We start from the raw sequence: 19,229 nt of genomic DNA, 5'->3' as shown, positions 1-19,229 counted from the left end.
TGTAACCATCATGCTCATCAACTTGGACATCTGTTCCATAGACTCAACTTGGAACTTTCTTTCTTCCTCAGTCATTTCTTGCTGGGTCCTTAAGAGTTACTCTTGGATTCTCTCGATCCTACTAACACGTGCTAATATTTCATTCATTTCTTTCAATTTTTCAGAAACACACCTCGGGTAACTTTAATTTTCTTTTAGAGCTTCTGTCACATTATCTTTCACGAGTTATTCTCATGTTTTTATGATTGATGCATGTAAAAATGCTTAAATTAAAGCAGTGTGTATGCAAATGTGGATGCCGAATGCACATGCAAAAGGTGTTAATTCAAAAAGTGACCACCATAGAACAACCTTCATTTAGACAACAAGATTTCATTACACCATGTGGTCAAAATATAATTGTGATTCTTTATTTCTTCATTTCCTTGTACCTTACTCTTCATGGAATCTAACATTACACCCTAAAGTTGTCGGTGCATTCTATCAACTTTGACAACGTCGGATGCCCCCATCTTTACTTTCAATGCAAAGTGATCTTTATATCTTTGTAAAGGGTCTTCTCATCATTGGTATGACTATATTTATCTCTTGAGGGAATATATTGGCCTTCACTTCTTTAAAGAAAGTCTTCAACCAGCTTCAAATTTCTTTCTTCATCGGATGTCATTCTTCATGGATCGTTTAAACATCTTTGGATCTCCTAGTTTTGACTACATGATTAAGAAGTTCTTGTCTCATTATGACCAGTCTTCTTATTAGTCAATCACTTGAAAATTAACACCTTTGGATGACATGAAAATGCAAATGCAATAAATCCGATATTGATTCCAAAATAACTTAGTTTATATAAAAAGTACTCAACAACACACAACGTCTAAGCACTTAGGCAAAGAGAATACATCAATATGGAAATTAAGCGTAGAATCTTGCCATATTCCCTAATCTCTCGAGCTTTATCATCAATCCCATGATACACCGTTCTTCTTATGATTCGCCGATGGTATCTATGTACTGTAACTTCTAGCTCAATAATCTTGGCTTTTAAGGCCTCATTTTCTTGTCTGGCCATCTATTGTGCAGATGAGTGGATAAACCTTGATCCTTCTAGCTCCATTATCCGCTTCTTTAACATCTCATTTCCTTTTTTAAGATGGAAATCATTGCTGTTGTAAGGGTTCTGAAAAGTCTCATCGAAACTAAACAGATATGCTTCGAGCTGCTCAATTGTGCTCACCTCTGCGCCAATTCCTAATTAGCCTCTTCTCTTTTCTCTCTCAGTGCTACCAGGCTCAGATAATTACCTTCTCTGGCAAAACTGATTCATCGGTAGTGACAAGGCTATCTCTAAATTGCATCTGCCCGTACTCAAACCAGGTCTGAACACTGATTGCATTCTCAGTCCTATCGGAAGATATTACTGCCTTAATCTCTTTTTATAATAACTAGGCAATCTGGGAATCAATACCATTTATGAAATGATGTGACATGACAATGATACATGCAAAAATACAATAAGAGCGTACAAAAGAAAATCAATGTTAGTAGAAACAAGACAACAAATATCAAGTTAGTTGAAATAATTAGTCAAAAAAATATGACTTAAAGTTGAGACTAAAAAATAAAGCATACAAAGGAAATTAATGGTCCTAACCGCATGCGTTATAGTTCTCCTAGGTTATCCATATGGCTCTAGCGGGGTATGCTTACTAAATTCTCTATATGAAGTTGGATTCTAGCAAAGAGTTCTCAAGCCATTTTACAACCTGCTAAGGTTGCCCCTGATTATGGCCCATTACAGACTTACGAATCGAGTTCAGCTCAGGGAATCACACCACTAAAAGCGTACCTCGGAACTGATATCCAAATAGACAACTTAGGGTGCTTTCCAGAGATACTTTGTCAAACCCACACAAGGAAGCCCAATGCTCCTCATGAGGTGTGACGTTTCTCTCTACTTAGGTAAATCGGGTTTGAGCTTGGGTTCAGCTATGATATGCAATAATCCTAAATAATTTCACAAAAGTGTAAGCATTAACCAGAGAGAAATATATTTTTTTCTTTTTTTGAAATAACATAATGAACCGTAAATTAAACAAGATCGAACTCATAATTTTCAAATAATAAATATAGGGTAACCAACTCATGGCTTGACTCTCAATTTGTTTAAAAAACAAAAGTCCCCAGCGGAGTCGCCAAGCTGTCGTAACCGTTTTACGCCCGGAGGGGGAAAGACCAATACCAACAGGGTTTTCTCTTTGAAAATCATTTTGAAAGGTAAGGAGTCGCCACTAATCATTTGAGGTGCGATTGAAACACCATAAAAACATAATGATTTTAATAAAACATTTTGTATTTTTATCAAAATACTAAGTTTTGAGGTCTGCGAAAATCCAAAAATCAGGTTCGGGAGTCGGTTATGAGTGGGGAATGATTAGCACCCCCACAAGTGCCCAAAAATTGGTACCTAGTTGATTACCATATATTTAAAATCAAAAATTTGAAGTTTGATCATTATTTAATTTAAAAATCATTTAGGATACAAAGTTAAAAAGGGTATTCATTTATCGAGACCGATAACATTCGCCCCCAAGCGTAAATACGGGAGATCAACCATTGTGCCTAATAACTGAATATTGCCTCATTTTTAGAAAACATGATGTGTTTTTGAAAAGGATGTCAACTTATTCAAGGAATTACCAGTAGTCACCCCATGAGCACGATCGCGAGAGATATTCTATTAATTCCTTAATAAGTGAATAGTGCTTAGATTTGTAAAAACAATGCAATCAAACAAAATTTTATTTTTCCTAATTAAACTAAAAGTAAATTAAGGCTTTTTCTAACTTAAAGTGTCAAATTATGAAAATTAAGGAACCTAGGATCTCAAATTTAAAATGTAAGTTCTAGTATTAAAGCTTAATGCTATATATTAAAATGAAGTAAATATTCACGTAATAGACAGTTTCTTTCGATAATTTTAAAATTATTGAATATCACCCTTAGTCAATTTATTTCGATTCAAGTCAAGTGACGCTTATGAGGGTATTATGTAAAATTATATAAACGTCATGCAAATCATATGTATACATAAATGCATTTAAACGAAAATGAAAATACATCCAAATATTTAATTAACGATAAATAAAATAGGACATATACACCAAAACATACTTGACTATTTAAATCCAATTAGTAAAAAATGAACCAACAATAAGAAAAATTCCATATATTTTGGCACAATACACATATACATAATAAGGAACCATATTGTGAATATAAAAAAAAATAGTATAATTATTCCATATGTATTATAATCAATAAAAACTACACACTATACGTAGCTTGAATTAGGGAAACAAGTGGAGTGATTCCATATATTTTATAATCAATAATAACTAAACCACTATAGCTTAAATTAAGGAAAAAATGGAAAACAAATATTATAATGATTCTATATATATTATAATTAAAAACTAAACCACTATAGCTTAAATTAAGGAAACAAGTGGAGAGACAAATATTATAATGATTTCAAATTTATTATAATTAAAAATAAACCCAAATTTTATACATGACAAAAATGGTGGTATTTAAAACAAGGCATAAATTAAGATCATAACGTAATTTACATAAACTAAGACAAGGACTAAAATGATATTTGACCAAGAATTATAATCACGTAAGTAAAAAGGGAAAAATAACTAAAAGGTCCTCCCGTGACCATTTTGTAAAACACGCGTAAAGTATGGGGGACTTATGATGTAATTTAGTCGAATTACCCCTTATAAATACCACTTATTTCTTTTTTTTCATTTGAAGCATAGTTTCTAAAAAAAAGAGAGAGATAGGGAGAAATTCTCCCAAAGTGTCTCAGCCAGCCCACTGCTGGCCAGCTCTTGTCGCCGTCCCAGCTGCCATTCTGACCGCCGCATATGGTGGCCGGAGTCCCCAAATTTACCCAAATCACTCTCTAGGCTTATATCTATCCTCCTATGTAGTTATTCTAGGCTAAACATACCCTAAACAGCCTTAAATAACCCCAAATCGATCCCCGACCATTTGACTTCTTAAACCTCCGACCACCGTGATGGTTCTCTCCGACTCAAGTACGTTTCTTTCTCTCTTAAACTCTCGATCTACTCTTTTTTTACATGCAATGATTTTTATCATTCACATATTTTTCATTTCATTGGAACATATGAAAAAACAAAAAACAAAATACCTTTCGAATCTATTTTTTGTATTGCTTTTATTTGAAATCTAGAGGTTTTGACCCCTTTACCACGTTTTTGATTCGGGTTTATATAGACCCTGATTTACAATATTTTTTATGTTTTTCGCTTTTCTCTGCAAACCCGTGACTCCACTAAGATATAATATTGTTCACGAGTTTGCGTTGGTTTTTGGTTGCTTGTGCTTTTTCTTAACATGGCGGATAATCAAGTGGGATGGCTGACAATTGTGATTGGCTCCAACGACGGTGGCTGCTTATTGGTCGAAATGAGTTGATAATAGGACGCGATCTGGACCATTGGATGGGTCGAGATCCGACGGTTGAGCATCAAGGCGCAGTTGAAGGGTTCTGGAAACCCTAGTATAAACCTTAAGAGGGTTTAGGGTTTCCCCTTAGGCCTAGATCAGTTTTGGACCCCAAACAGGTCTTGGGTTGGGTTTTTGTAATTGGGTCGATTGGCCCTTTGTAATTTGGGGCCAACTTGGGCTGTTGCAACCTGCCAACAAATAAATAAAATAAATAGTTAATAATAATATTAATAATAATTATAATGATATATTAAAAGATGGGATGAAAAATGAGTGTCGACAGAGTGCTAGGAGTGTAAGCGTTCAATGTCAAATGATTGATAATTATATTTAAAAATATATTGTCTTCTACTTATACGAGATTAATAAAATAAATAAATTAATCAATTGTAATATATATACAAATTAAACCATAATAATAATTTAATACAAATGCATCATTAAATGCAAAATACATATGTAACACCCATAACCCGTATAATTATACCTATACAGATTATAGATGTCACCCGTATTTTTCCAAAACCATTTCAAAATTTGAGAGCAATTTAAGATTTATTTTCTTAAAATGGTAAATGATATTATAAAATTATCATATCATAAAAATTTCGTTTCGTTGTAACCAATTTAATTCAAAATATATTTATTTATGAATAGTGAATAGTACCCGAATAGTGAACAGTAGGGGAATCGATTCCCTATAGCAGGGGAATCGGTACTCCTTTAACAATCTGGAATTTTAGCTTAAAAATCGTGGTTACTGTTCATGCTACAGTAACTTCCGAAAATTTACATATAAATTCATAAAAATTAACCTTTAATCACTATAAAAATTTCCAAAATTAATTCAACAAATAAATTGAACATTTTCAAATTACATGCCACTATCTAAAATCAAATTTCACAATAGGATGTCTTACTGATATTGAAATATACCTCTCGATGCTTGATGTCGTTCTGAACTCTTTATTCTTATTCTTTGCTTTTTACCTACGCGTGAAAATCATCATACGCTAAGTATAAACTTAGTAAGGCAATTAAAACAATATATAGTGCAATACAATTCATGCATGAATTTAGATTTCAAATCCAATGCCATAAAACCATGCTAATAGCATCTTCAATATTTTACCATGATCAAAATAATATAAATTTCTTACCTTTTATCCCATAAGCTCATAAGCTTATTTTTACCAAAATACTTACCATTTAAATTCCATAAGCTCGTAAGCTAATTTTTTTTCAATATACTTGCCATTATTCTATAAGCTCATAAGCTTATTTGTATGGTTACCATTTATTAACCAATAAAACATAATCCATAGCCAATAAACCGTAGACAATAACCCAATATAACACCCTGAGGACCCTGGGTATACGAGTAAAATACCTGCACCGTAGTGCTAAACCTGCACTAAGCTTACGCCATAGTGCTAATCCGGACAATACACATAAGGTCGTGCCCACCACCTACACTAAGCTTACGCTATAGTGCTAATCCGGATATAAACCTGCACTTACTGTCCTTACACACTATAGTGCTAATATAAACCTGTAGCTACTATACTCTATGGCATGCCAACTATACCCTGTCCCTCAATGACTGATTTGGGCATATAGTCTATTTTATTCGATCCATCCATGGCAAAGTATATTATCAAATTTAACATTGGGCAGTTCATACCCGAAAACATTCATGGTAAAATACCACATTTTTTTTTCATGATCAATACATTTTAATTTCATACTATGACATCTCAATGTCAATTTATAAAAAATGATATAAAATTATGCCGATATAAACAAGGTCGACTTATCGCAAGTCTTCCTTATGATGTATAAAACATCCATGTATAATTTCATGCATGTATTGCACTCACCTTGACACTTTATGTCTTTCAAAATATATAAGCCTCGCTATTGTCCACCATAAACCCTTTTATATTTGATTTGCTTCGATTACAAATCAATCACAATCTGTATAAATCATCAATTCATAATAATCCATATGTTAGTATTTTACTAACATAAATACATTCCACCATATCTCCATACTATATTTGAAATTCATCATCTATCAAAATATTTACTCTTAATAATTCCTTATAACATTGGAACCAACTTTTCCCATTTACTCAAAATGGTCTTCACCATTTTACCACTTAAATTCTTAATACCAATAATTCCAACATTGAAATTATTTCCATTCAAATGCTTTTACAAAAGCATAAATACATTTAAGTACCCCAACTATGCAATTGTTGTACTTAAATCACCAATCATTTCAATCTTCCCAAAATAATCAATTTCACATTTAACACACATTTCAATTCTCAAACAACAATTCCAGCATAGTACATCAATTATACAACACTTATACAATAACCCATCAATTTTCCAGAATTCAGACAACTCATACTACCTTTAAAGAATCATTAAACTGTATTGATAAACACACTGAATTTAATTACGTTTTTCCATTGAAAACTAGACTCGAATACAAATCTATCCATATAAAGAAATCATTCTAATTCATTCTGTACAATTTATGGTGAATTTTCAAAGTTCACCAACAGAATCTGTTTTGTTACAGAATTCTGCTGTCCGACTTTTCTGACCTTTCCTCAGTTAACAATTCATATCTATTTGTATACAACTTGAAATTGATCTCCGTTTGTTTTAAACGAAACTAAATCCATATATGAACACAATATATAAAAATAACCTCCAAATTATTTTTATATATTTTCTGGTGAATTTTCGAACCTACTGTAATTCCCAAAATCTACACTGTTTTTTTTAACCTCATCCTTATGTTCATCAATTCTTACAACCTCAAAATCATCAATAATTCTCATCAAGTTAACAACCATAGTATAAACCCAAATTTCCAGATTTGGGGATATTTGAATCAAGTAAGATTATCATGCAATATTGATATCAAATGATAGCATTTTTTGCAAATAACCATTTTCTATTTTCATCATAATCATAATCCTAAAGAAATTGCTTGAAAAATGAGTTGAAGATTTCTCACCCTTTGAAGAAGCCCACGTCTGGTTTGAAGAAGAAGAAAGCAAATTTAGATGAAATTTAGGAAACATTTCATCTTAATTAACATAATATCTCACTTTAAATGAAAATAAAATTCATTTAATTGGGATAAGACCAAATCACCCTTAATGAATCTCCAAAATCACCATAAAACCAAGCCATCTGATATTACAAAGTCAAATATAATTTAATTTGACTTTGACCTACGAAAATGCCCTGAAATTTTCAAAACTTATGTTTTAGTCACTAAATTCCACAGTTTCGCTTTAATCTAAAAAATTGCACAATTCCAAACCAAATTTCTCTGATCCAAAATATTAAATAATATTTCCAACCATTTTATAACATCCTTCAAATTTTTGTAAAATTCCGATTCGATCAGAATTTACCGATTTCTTACCGGCTTTAACTCTTTCTTTACTAAATTCCAAATCCAACAATATGATTTCCATAAAACTCCAATCTCAAGAGTAAACCATATATTTATGGAATAAAAATCTTTTTAGGAAATTTATCACTTAATTCCCTAAACTTTTCCCAAGTTTTAACTTTGACCATCAAACTTTCAAAATTTACATTTTGGTCATTGTCTAAATTTTTGGGGTATTACAATTCTCCCCTCCTTAAGAAAATTCGTCCTCGAATTTTAAACTTTCTATGAAAACCATAACTTCTCTTTTATGAGGATTGCACTTTCTATTGTAGATTCATAACCCTAGTTTAGGGTTGTGCGAACTGGTAAGACATAATCTCGTCTCATACAAAAACCTCTTCTGTCAACTTCTTGAATTCCAAATTTTTTTCTTCTTTACTTTGAGAATTTTTTAAAGATCGTGCACATTATTATATTTTGAACTTGTTTAATCAAATTCTTCAATCTGATTTAAAAATATCTACACATTTTCATATCATCCAGAATTTAAAAATATCTACACATTTTCATATCATCCTCTCTATCCCAAGTAACGTCCTCTACATTATGATTTTTCTGAATCACTTTAACTAGAGAAATCATCTTGTTACGCAGTTCTTTGATTTCTCGAGCTAATATCCAAACTGATTTTTTTTAATCAAATCTGGTCGGCTCTTAATTTCCTTTGATGAAATAACATGTGAAAGATCCAATCAATACTTTCTAGGTATCGACACATGAAAAACATTGTGTACTTTGTCCAACTCTGGTTCTCCATTACCTCCATAATAAATGCTAACTGATAATCCATCAGTCTAAATTTTTTTTATCTCATAAGATCCAATGAATCTTAAGCTTAGTTCTTCTTTGCCTTTTTGAGCGCACAATATTTTTTTCCAAAATGATACCTTGAGAACTACTTTATCACCTTATAAAATTCAATCTCTTATCACTTCAAGTCTGCATAAGACTTTTGCCAATTACATATCATCTTGAGATTTTCTTGAATTATCTGTACTTTATCATAAACCTCTTTCAATAAATCTAGGCTAACAAAATTTCAATCTTTTAATTTGAACCCATTCAATGGTGTTCGACATTTTCTCCCATATAAAACTTCACACGGAGTTATCTTGATGCTTAATTTAATAATGTCATTGTAGAAAAATTCTACTAAAAACTATTACTTTTCTTTTCCCATGATTCCTTAGAATCAATCACACATGCTCTCAGCATATCTTTTAATATCTGAATAGATTTTTTTTAATTTACCATCCGTCTGTGGATTAAAGATCATACTGAAATTAAATCAAATACTCAACACTTTATGCAAATATTTCCAAAGTCTTAAAGTGAACTTTGGATCTCTGTTGGATATAATGGATACTTGTATTCCTTGTAATCGATCTATCTCCTTGATATACAACTCTGTATATTTATCCAATGCATAGTCCATTCACATCAGAATAAAATGTGCCGATTTATTTAACTGGTCACTATCACCCAAATGGAATCCTTTTTATTTGATGTCAAAGGTAGTCTTCTAACAAAATCCATAGTGACTCTTTACTACTTCCACTTTGGAATAGAAATCAGTTGTAATAATTCCGAAATCACTTGATTCTCAGCTTTTATTTGTTGACATGTCAAACATGTAACAACAAACTCAGTAATGCTTCTTTTCATACCTGGCCACCAAAATAACTCTTTACATCCTGATACATTTCGTTCCTACTTGTATGCATAGTCAGTAGACTATAATGTGCCTTAGAAAGAATATCTTTCTTTAACTCATCATTATGAGGAATACAAATTCTTCCTCAATAATTTCCATCAAAGTTGAATTCAAAGTCTTTAGTCTCGCATTTTTTTTCCACAAGTGAAATATTTTTTTTTCATCTCTCATTTTTTTCTTCTTCGTTTTCATTTTCTTTTTCTATATTTTTTTCTTCTTTTTTTCTTCTTTTTTTTTCTTCTTCTTATAATATATATATTTTTTTAGCTCTTATGCCATATGCCGAGACAAATGACTAAGAAAATCAACTTCTGATAGCCAAAACTCACTCTTTGACAGTTTAGTATATACCTTTATATCCTTAAGTATTTCGAATACAGCACGAATATAAGCATCATGCTCTATCTTTGTATTCGAGTATACCCGAATGTCATCAATACAACCACCTCAAATTAATCCAAGTAAAATTAAAATACTTGATTCATCAAGTCTATGAATGCTACCTGAGCATTTTTCAAACCAAACGGCTTTACTACGAACTCGTAGTGTCTATACCGTTTCTTGAAAACTATATTTGGAACATCTTCCTCTTTAAAATTTAACCGGTGATATCCCATTCAAATATTAATTTTAGAAACATTATTGCTCCTTTTAAGCTGATAAAACAAGTCATTAATCCTCAGAATAGGATATTTGTTCTTGATAGTTACTCTGTTTAACTATCAATAATATTTTCAATAATATATGCATAATTGCATATATCCATTTTTTTATAACCAATACCTGTTTACCCCAAGGTATAAAATATTCAGTCTAATGCATCCTCCATTTATCAGCTCTTGCATTTGTTTATTTATTCTTTTAGCTCAATCGCAATCATTCAATATGAATCCATAGATACAAGATCAATGCCTTAATAACCCTTAATATTGAATTCCACCTCTCAATCTGGAGGTAACCCATAATAATAAATCTAAAAAGACTTATGGAAATTCCCAAGTTATGGAAATAGCATATAATCTTACTTCAGATACTTGAGTATCTATTACCTTAGCTAGAAAAGCTATGCATCCTTTTTACATCATCTTAATCGTAACCATTGTGATATCACTTATTGATGATTTCACTTTTTCATCAATCATTAAAATTTTTAATTTCTCTGTATTTTTTTTCACTTCTTACGACCATTAACCCAACCTTATTACAGAGACCACCAACTTATGATCAAAATGGTCTAAAACTCGTTAATGATAATCCCATCAGATTCATCAATAACATAAGCTCATGAATCTTTATCGAACATTTACTATTTGTCCGACTAACACTTGTATCATGACCATGACCATGACCATGACCATGACCATGACCTATGGGTCTTCCGTTATAATATCACTCGATATCAAGTAGAATTGAATATTTCTACTTTATAATTCCTTAATTCATTCTTAAGGAAATTTGTATAACTTTTCCAAATCCAAAGATAATATTTTCGAACAATTGAAACATTTTCCATCTTAAATGAAAATCTCAATGTTCACATCATTCAATAAGAAAAATTGATAAATTTGTAGCAATAACTCCATAACAGTTAATGCTAAAATCACACTATCAAGTAATTTACTATTTTTTTCTCATTAGGAATCTGACACTTTTCAAGTTCTTGAGAATCCATCTCAATCTAAACAATAATTCATTCCAGAATGGAAAGTTAGACAATCCATTTTCACATATTTACCTTCACAAGGTAACTCTATCCAATTTTATGGACTTGATATCCATTTTCAAACCAACTCATAACCATTTGATTTACTAATAATTCAACTTTCTTTAACATTTAGCGGAAATCATATTACCGCTTATGTATTTCCTCTTGCTCAAATCAACAATGCTTTTAACAATTATTCAACAACAACAACAACAAAACCCAATTCCCATATGCAATGGGGTAAGGGGGAGGTAGGGTAGTAGGCTGCCCCCAACGCCAGGTTGAGAGTAGCTTCCGTGGAAGACCTCCGACAGTCAGAAAATTAAAAATATAGATAAAATGCAATGCATGTATACATAAATACATAAATACATAGTTGAACAGTATTCATATGCAGTCATTAATATCATTAATATCATATGCGCGTCTGTACTGGGCAGATATCCCTGCAAAAAAAAAACAAAAATCCCTGCGAAAAAATCTCTGTATATAGACAGAAACGTAAGACCCGACTAAATTTAAAAGTGGAGAGAATGATACAAGAAGTCAACGATAGGAAGCCTTTTCTTGTAAGTCATTCAAACTTTTTAATCGATTCTTTCCACAAAATGGAGAAAAATCCTTTATAACATCCACCCTTCTAAGGTGTTTTATATAAGTCATATATGTTCCCTTTTTGTCGATTTCAATCTCGACATTCTTTTCAACCATTTTGACTTTATTACCTTTGTATTTAATTTCAACATCTGAACATAGTCAGAATCATCATACATTATTAAAAGTAACTTTACTCCCAATAAACATCATCACAGTATATATACAAATATCAGTAACTTTTGACATCCTAGTGGCATGTATACACTTTTTAACTCAAAAACAACCTCGGTTTAGTACTAGAATCGGCTAAACCTGTAGCTCTGATGCCAATAAATGTAACACCCATAACCCGTATAATTATACCTATACAGATTATAGATGTCACCCGTATTTTTCCAAAACCATTTCAAAATTTGAGAGCAATTTAAGATTTATTTTCTTAAAATGGTAAATGATATTATAAAATTATCATATCATAAAAATTTCGTTTCGTTGTAACCAATTTAATTCAAAATATTTTTATTTATGAATAGTGAATAGTACCCGAACAGTGAACAGTGGGGGAATCGATTCCCTGTAGCAGGGGAATCGGTACTCCTTTAACAATCTGGAATTTTAGCTTAAAAATCATGGTTACTGTTCATGCTACAGTAACTTCCGAAAATTTACATATAAATTCATAAAAATTAACCTTTAATCACTATAAAAATTTCCAAAATTAATTCAACAAATAAATTGAACATTTTCAAATTACATGCCACTATCTAAAATCAAATTTTACAATAGGATGTCTTACTGATATTGAAATATACCTCTCGATGCTTGATGTCGTTATGAACTCTTTATTCTCATTCTTTGCTTTTTACCTACGCGTGAAAATCATCACATGCTAAGTATAAACTTAGTGAGGCAATTAAAACAATATATAGTGCAATACAATTCATGCATGAATTTAGATTTCAAATCCAATGCCATAAAACCATGCTAATAGCATCTTCAATATTTTACCATGATCAAAATAATATAAATTTCTTACCTTTTATCCCATAAGCTCATAAGCTTATTTTTACCAAAATACTTTCCATTTAAATTCCATAAGCTCGTAAGCTTATTTTTTTTTCAATATACTTGCCATTATTCTATAAGCTCATAAGCTTATTTGTATGGTTACCATTTATTAACCAATAAAACATAATCAATAGCCAATAAACCGTAGACAATAACCCAATATAACACCCTGAGGACCCTGGGTATACGAGTAAAATACCTGCACCGTAGTGCTAAACCTGCACTAAGCTTACGCCATAGTGCTAATCCGGATAATACACATAAGGTCGTGCCCACCACCTACACTAAGCTTACGCTATAGTGCTAATCCGGATATAAACCTGCACTTAGTGTCCTTACACACTATAGTGCTAATATAAACCTGCAGCTGCTATACTCTATGGCATGCCAACTATACCCTGTCCCTCAATGACTTATTTGGGCATATAGTCTATTTTATTCGATCCATCCATGGAAAAGTATATTATCAAATTTAACATTGGGCAGTTCATACCCGAAAACACTCATGGTAAAATATCACATTTTTTTTCATGATCAAGGCATTTTAATTTCATACTCTGACATCTCAATGTCAATTTATAAAAAATGATATAAAATCATGCCGATATAAACAAGGTCGACTTATCGCAAGTCTTCCTTATGATGTATAAAACATCCATGTATAATTTCATGCATGTATTGCACTCACCTTGACACTTTATGTCTTTCATAATATATAAGCCTCACTATTGTCCACCATAAACCCTTTTATATTTGATTTGCTTCGATTACAAATCAATCACAATCTGTATAAATCATCAATTCATAATAATCCATATGTTAGTATTTTACTAACATAAATACATTCCACCATATCTCCATACTATATTTGAAATTCATCATCTATCAAAATATTTACTCTTAATAATTCCTTATAACATTGGAACCAACTTTTCCCATTTACTCAAAATGGTCTTCACCATTTTACCACTTAAATTCTTAATACCAATAATTCCAACATTGAAATTATTTCCATTCAAATGCTTTTACAAAAGCATAAATACATTTAAGTACCCCAACTATGCAATTGTTGTACTTAAATCACCAATCATTTCAATCTTCCCAAAATAATCAATTTCACATTTAACACTCATTTCAATTCTCAAACAACAATTCCAGCATAGTACATCAATTATACAACACTTATACAATAACCCATCAATTTTCCAAAATTCAGACAACTCGTACTACCTTTAAAGAACCATTAAAATGTATTGATACACACACTGGAATTTAATTACGTTTTTCTATTGAAAACTAGACTCGAATACGAATCTATCCATATAAAGAAATCATTCTAATTCATTCTGTACAATTTATGGTGAATTTTCAAAGTTCACCAACAGAATCTGTTTTGTTACAGAATTCTGCTGTCCGACTTTTCTGACCTTTCCTCAGTTAACAATTCAAATCTATTTGTATACAACTTGAAATTGATCTCCGTTTGTTTTAAACGAAACTAGATCCATATATGAACACAATATATAAAAATTACCTCCAAATTATTTTTATATATTTTCTGGTAAATTTTCGAACCTACTGTAATTCCCAAAATCTACACTATTTTTTTAACCTCATCCTTATGTTCTTCATCAATTCTTACAACCTCAAAATCATCAATAATTCTCATCAAGTTAACAACCATAGTATAAACCCAAATTTCCAGATTTGGGGATATTTGAATCAAGTAAGATTATCATGCAATATTGATATCAAATGATAGCATTTTTTGGCAAATAACCATTTTCTATTTTCATCATACTCATAATCCTAAAGAAATTGCTTGAAAAATGAGTTGAAGATTTCTCACCCTTTGAAGAAGCCCACGTTTGGTTTGAAGAAGAAGAAAGCAAATTTAGATGAAATTTAGGAAACATTTCATCTTAATTAACATAATATCTTACTTTAAATGAAAATAAAATTCATTTAATTGGGATAAGACCAAATCACCCTTAATGAATCTCCAAAATCACCATAAAACCAAGCCATCTGATATTACAAAGTCAAATATAATTTAATTTGACTTTGACCTACGAAAATGCCCTGAAATTTTCAAAATTTACGTTTTAGTCACTAAATTCCACAGTTTCGCTTTAATCTAAAAAATTGCACAATTCCAAACCAAATTTCTCTGATCAAAAATATTAAAATAATATTTCCAACCATTTTATAACATCCTTCAATTTTTTGTAAAATTCCGATTCGATCAGAATTTACCGATTTCTTACCGGCTTTAACTCTTTCTTTACTAAATTCCAAATCCAACAATATGATTTCCATAAAACTCCAATCTCAAGAGTAAACCATATATTTATGGAATAAAAATCTTTTTTAAAATTTATCACTTAATTCCCTAAACTTTTCCCAAGTTTTAACTTTGACCATCAAACTTTCAAAATTTACATTTTGGTCATTGTCTAAATTTTTGGGGTATTACAACATATTTAGGTAATACATCTACATTAATATCCCATACTAAATATAAGTTCATACAAGGATTTTGCATTAAATATAATCATGTTTTTGCAGTAAGCTGTATTGGCACGTTTTAGAAACTATATTAGAAATATAGTTATGTTATTACCTTCTAAGTTTTGTACATTTTTTATTTTATAAAATGCGAAAATTAGTCTTGTTTATTATAATAATCATTTATGTTTTTAGGATAAATTTTGTCCACAATGTTTTATTTTAGGACAAAAGATCCTTAATATGTGATTGAATAGTCACTATGACCCTTATTCTTTTTTTTTTGGAACATTTTAGCCATCAACGTTTCATTTTAGTGTAAAAAGACTCATATTTTATAGTTTTAATTATTTGTTAATCAACAGTTCTCATCAATAGATGAGCCTTTTCCCTCAAAATGAAATGTTGGGATTAAAATGCTCCAAAAAAATGAGCATTTTAAAATGATCATTTTAATAAATATTTTTGGGATAATTTTGGTATTATACATTTCTATTTTTAAAAAGTTAAAGAATAAAAATTGGGTATATCTCCCTATCAAACTTAAGCCATAATATGGTCAGAATAAATCTATTAAAATTGGGAAACAGAAAAGGAAAGTTGTGAATTTGTATGAAATGCAAATTAGATTAACTTCCAAAAGCGATTAGGATAATAAAATGAACCATTAGTATAATTGTACAATGTAATAAATTTTTAGAAAATGCAAATTTGTTTACCATATATATATATATATAATTTTAGCACCAACCAACTTATCTCAGTGGTCAACGAAATCGTTTTTTACAGATCACAAGTTCGAGGACCATCAACTGCAGTAGAGTGATTGGACTGCTCATTGTCAAATAATTGAAAATATTTAGAACATATATTACTTTGTAATCACCTTAACTTAATAAAAAAAATTAGATTATTCCGATAAATTTAAATTTTATTTAATAATTAAATTTTGTTTTATTTAAATACAAATATTAAATTTAACATTGAATAAAAATATTTAAATACAAATTGAGGGTCGAATTAAAACTTTTCAGAACTTGAAGGCCATTTTAAGGAATTGAAGGAAATTCAGAGACCAAACCCTGAATTCCCCCTTTTAGTGTCGACAGAAAACTTGTTATATACGTGCAATTGGTTTTCTGTTTTTAAAACAAAAACAATTGCTCAAATTACCTCCCCCGCACCCTCCTTTCAAACTCGATCCCGACTCGTCCGACCACCGATCATCGATCTGAAACCACCATCGTCTTCGTCGTTGACCGATGAACAAAACCCCATAAACCGATCGTAGCAAAACGTTGTCAACCTCCATGAAAATTGTCAATTCATCACCGATCGTTGCTCCGTTTTTGACACCTCCCGCACCATCATGTTCCTTGCGTCATTCCGAGTTCACTGGTGTCCATCGGGTCTTTGTCGTCGCCGACACTGGCGCGTGAGGGAGGTGAGGAAGTCGAAGTTTCTGATGTGTTGAAATCGAGCTCTCCACCATTCAAAATTTTGAACCGAGCTTGGTAAGTGTCTCAAAATCACTTAAAATAATTTTAGGAATTTTTCAGACTCGATTGGACTGTTCACGCGCCCCCACGCGCCGACCCTACTCGTGGGGGAGCTTCAAAATCTGTTGGGGCAGTTTGACCCATTTTTGACCCGACTGGTTTGATCCGATTTTGACCCGGTTTAACCCGACCCGACCCATTGACCAGATCCATTGACCGTTGACTTTGACCAAAAAGTCAAATTTTTTGAAAAGTCATATTAAATGTTTTCCGACGTCCTGAGTCCGAATCCGAAGTCATTTTTTCCAAATTCGAACCCGAAAGCCTCGAAATCGTCAATCAAACCCATTGACTTTGGCCAAAAAGTCAAACTTTTTTAAAAGACATTTTATGTTTTTGGACGTCCTGAGTTCGATTCCGCAGTCAATTGCCAAATTCGAAGTCGAAAGCCTCCAAATTGTCAGTCAACCCGGAAAATGCATATGCACTTAAGAGTTTTAGATTTGAATGATTAAATTAAGACTTGAGGCTGAGTAGTTACTGTTATTTGAAGGTATAAGAGACTCTCCTGATCGCTCGACAACTCGACCCAGCTCCTCCATATCCATTAGACCGCGTGTGCCAGTATTCACTCGTATGACCCGTAAATCTTATTATTTTATAAATCAATTATGTTACCCATTAGTAATATAGTGTTATTATAAATTAGGTTAAAAAATTGTAGTAGAGCGTGGTGAGGCCAATGCTCAATAAATCTACAATTTGACCCTATTATCGAGGTGTGTTCCCTATATATTACTTAATTGTTTTTTTGTTTTAACATATGGTACACTTAAATCTATGGTTACGGTTTTATTGATGCACCAACTTAATGTGATGGCTTATGGATTATGTCTGCTATCTGATTATTGGTTTTCATTGGTATATGATTACAATGATTAAGGATTTATGGAAATTATGTCACGGTGCAATTGTATTTTTGAGATACTGATTTATAAAGTACATCTTTGATCAAGCTGGAAAATTTTTATAGACCTAATGTGACTTTTAGGTAGGCTATGCGGCCCTAAGATCATTCTAGGGTAGGCCCTGCGGCCCTAAGATGTGTTCTTATATAGGCCCCGTGGCCCCAAAACTTTCTTAGGTAAGCTCTCAGGCCCTAATATGTTCCCTTAGGTTGACTCCTTATACAATGGGTTTAAACTATTAGTTTAAAAAGCTCCACTACAGTATGATTTATGAGATTTACTGAACTATTATTTGTTTAGTGTACCTATCATGGTTTTATCATAATGTTGGGACACATTGAGCCTAGCTCACTTTTTGAAATGTTTTTCCCCTTTCAGATATTGTTGGTTAGATACCCAGGATCAAGCACTTGGAGGATTGGCATATTTCATATAGTTCATCTGAATGTAATGCTTTTATCTTACAAGTTGACGTTATTATCAAAACACAGGCCTTTATTTTGAAGTATTTGATTTTTAACTACTACTTTTCTGTTATTGATATTTGGTTTATCGTGATTTAGATTTTACGAAATATTTTAAATTTATTTTATTACTTATTAGTTTTATAATCATTAGTTGGGTTTTTATTGTTAAATTATTATAATTTTATAAATGTCATTTGTATCATGATTTTAATTATCGAATAACGTTTTTAGAAAAATGTCTTTAAGATCCATGAATGTAACCTGTTGGACTTAGTCGAAATACATAGACCGGGTCTAGGAGGTTACATTTAATTAGTATCAGAGTACTGACGCTCAAGTCTGACAAAGAATAGCAAGCTTCCTCGTTAACAAAAATGACTTAAAAGTTACAAAATGATCACCTAACTATAGGTTGTTATTTTATTGAATTCATCAACTATTAAAAGTTACAAAATGGTCATTTGATAATTCATATATTCCAAAGCGTTCTTTTTCGTTAAAAATTTGACGATTGCCTGAGCTGGACGTTAACCTACTAATTAGATATAATAAAATTATATTTTAATGATGTCTACAGGCACCACTATTACTTTTAAGTATTGGGTCGATGACATAATGTGTAACCCCCTCTACCGATACGGGTGACCCGATCCGATCCGGGGTCTCACATTAGA

This window comes from Hibiscus syriacus, unplaced genomic scaffold (assembly GCF_006381635.1).
Source record: "Hibiscus syriacus cultivar Baekdansim isolate YM2019G1 unplaced genomic scaffold, ASM638163v2 tig00110499_pilon, whole genome shotgun sequence".
In the NCBI taxonomy this organism is placed as follows: domain Eukaryota; kingdom Viridiplantae; phylum Streptophyta; class Magnoliopsida; order Malvales; family Malvaceae; genus Hibiscus; species Hibiscus syriacus.
This window is presented reverse-complemented; position numbering follows the sequence as displayed.